The sequence below is a fragment of the Frankliniella occidentalis genome, unplaced genomic scaffold (assembly GCF_000697945.3).
Source record: "Frankliniella occidentalis isolate FOCC.00 unplaced genomic scaffold, Focc_3.1 Scaffold59, whole genome shotgun sequence".
Lineage (NCBI taxonomy): Eukaryota > Metazoa > Arthropoda > Insecta > Thysanoptera > Thripidae > Frankliniella > Frankliniella occidentalis.
The window spans coordinates 1,475,578-1,478,571 of NW_026267189.1; the positions used below are offsets into that span (position 1 = coordinate 1,475,578).

Sequence of the window (2,994 nt, forward strand, 5' to 3'; positions counted from 1 at the left end):
GTGTGCAATGCCATCGGCTTTGAAAAGGGGGATGGAATAATGTGTTTGAGGCACAGGAATGCCAATTTGCGACACACACGACCTATAGTAAATAGAGGGAAGGGAATAGAGGGGAAGGGAGGAAGTGGAAAAAAATAAATTTGTCGCATCAGCCGCATGCTATCAGCAGCAGCAGCAGCGGTAGCATCGAGCCGCATCCCTCGTGTAACAATCGCTTTGTACATTCCGCAGCTCTGCGTTGCATGATGGGATATGCGGTCTGCGCCGCCCCGCTGCTCTGCGGCGGGGACGCTGTGCATCAGCGGGAGGGCCATCTGGACCGAGGGCGGCGGGGCCCCGCAGTGGGGGCTCGATACCTTGATGGTGCCGCCAATACCCCGGGCGGCGGGGCCAGGGCCAGAGCCAGGCGCGGCCACACGGCACGGGGCACACCACCGCAATTCGGTGAACTTCCTCTCTGCGCGACTGCTACCACTGCTCGCTCGCTACCGGGGCTCGCCTGCTCCAGGAAGGAATGCGTTGGCTCGGCGGCATCTGGATCCTAGTTGCGGGAAAATGAAAACCCACTCGTGCCACTGTGATTTGGAATTTGGAACAGCGGCGGCGGCAGCCCGTGCACCTGCCCTCCGCTGCTATGGGTATATACACTAGTATTGAATTCCAGCCCGTATTGTGTGGTTTTGCTTCCGCTATGCCGTTGCTTTTAACCGGACGGGTTATTGCGCTGGAAAAAACAATTTGTGGTGAGTATTCAGCTTCCGGCGAAAGTCACTGTTTGCGGAGACGGTATTGAAGAAAAAAAGGCAGCATTTTGCTGCTGGACTGTACCTACCGCAGTCCGTGGTCTCTTCTCGGGCGGCGGTCCTGGCGCCGGCTCCTCATGGCGCCGTGCGAGTAGGCAACCCGCTTGCACGCCCGCGTTGCGGCACAGCCTAGCGGCAGGTGTACGGCTCGAGCGCGCTCTCCCGTCCGTCCATGTGCTGCATTTCCTTTTGCCGAAAGTGACGACTTCTTTTTCTGCTTTGTGTTTTTCACGCTCATTAATTCATTTTGATCACCGTTATTCGACCCTCCCCCCTCCCCCCCTTCGAAACCCCCGGAATAAATAAAATAAGTTAAAGCAGTGTTATCAGCGGTTATCAGGCTATATCTCACAGCTATGTTCTGCTCCTCATTATTTATAAAATTGATGGATTATTTGTTTCTGTAGCTGCAGATTGTATAAGGGCCCGTGCAAAGCCATATGTATATAACACCGAAATGCCACACATCATGGGCGGCGATGGCACGCCCATAACGAACATTGTTGGCATTTTTACTCACCCTCTCTTCCGCGTCTGTCGATACGGTTCCAGGCAGGAGAGGAGAATTTTTTTATTTTTATTTTTAAATGTGATATAATAATAAGCGGCGAAGTCAGGTGAATGATCGGTAGCCGCACCCGACCATCTAACTGATGGGCGGCCCGGCGCTGGCCATTGCCTCGTCTCTAGGGTTGCGACGGCCGGTAATGTTACCGGTAACGTTACCGGAAAAATTGGTAATTTACGGTAATTTACCAAAAGCTTGGTAACGTTGAAAAAAACGGTAATAATAACCCTACAAAATGAGTTAAAAACTCACTTTTCAGAAGCAAAAGTCACATTTGGAATAGTAAATATGACATAATATCACCTTTAAAGTCACTTTTTAGAGACCAGATAGCAAATTTGTCATTATTCTGAAGTTTAAAAGGCATAGCTTTAGATAACGATTTTTATATGTGTACGTCTGGTAACTATACAACTGATGTTGATGAGAACAAGATGAAAAACACAAATATTCCAACAAGTATAGCTAAGACCGGATTCCGTCACTTTTTAGGCAGTACACACGAATTTCGATCGCCAAGAAATAGTATATTGCCAATTTTTCTGCTTCAAATTGAAATTTTCAAATTTTTCCAAAATTTCCGGTAAATTACGATTTTTACCGTAATTTACGGTAACATTGATTGTTACCGGTAATTTCGCAACCCTACTCGTCTCGTCTTGCAAACCTTTAATAACACTCTGGAGCTCACAATATTCATTTATTTCCTTTCATTACGAGTTATACAGAATGCTGTACGGGAAGAATAGTTGTTTTTATTTTTCACTGAGTATAGCTGCTGTTTTGTTTTGTTTCTCGAGAAAAATGTCAGCGTAGTCGAATAATTCATTGTCATTGCTTGAAAATTTACACCTGTATTTGAAGAGTGCGGTGCGGAGAGGAAGCCTCCGGCGCGCGCAGGTAGCTTGGCTGGCGGCGGCGGCGGCGGGGGTGGCGCACCCCCGAGTCCCCGGGGAGCCCGAGCCGCCCCCACCCTGCTCCGGCCGTCGGGGCCGGCTAATAAATATCTATACATATTAATATGCAGTCGGATGCACGGGCGTGGCCGGCCCCGCCCCCGCCCCGCCTCGCCCCGCCTCCCCGGCAGCAGACGGGACCCGGGTGGCGTGAGGAGGACCTCCGTGTGCTCGCCGCGCGCTCCGCTTTCAATTCATCTCTCAGCGATCGGTCTTTGATAACCCTGGTTGTGAGCGATGACATCCTGCTGCTTCTGCCCCTTCTGCTCCTGCTCCTGCTGCTGCTGCTGCTGCTGATGCTGCTGCTGGCTGCTGCTGATGCTGATGCTTAGGTCGCAGGGTGCGTTACCCTCCGAACCTCCTCCGCGGCCGTCGTTGCAGATCAGCGGGCGCGCGGTCGTATTTACATCAGAAACTGCCCCCCCCGCACCTCGCACCCTGGGCCGTTGCTCGGAGCCACGTGACCACGGCGGGCGGCGACGGCCCGGCTGACCGGTGATTGTTTCCATTTGCAATACAATATGACCCCGGCCCCGTGCAAAGTTAAATTGAATTGTAAAGTTGACTTAGCGCAAGGCGAATATGCCAGTCAGGAGGGTGGGTGGCGTGGCAGCGCGTGGCAAGCTCACCGCCCGGCCCGAACCAGCTCGCTCTCACCCTCACCTTC

At 52.0% G+C, this 2,994-nt stretch overlaps 1 protein-coding gene across 1 annotated transcript in view; it reads right to left on the minus strand.

The window, feature by feature from the left end:
* The window catches only part of LOC113216755 (epithelial discoidin domain-containing receptor 1-like), a 186,908-nt gene that overhangs the window by 183,075 nt on the left and 839 nt on the right, over positions 1-2,994 (minus strand). The gene's annotated exons all lie outside the window — the stretch shown is intronic.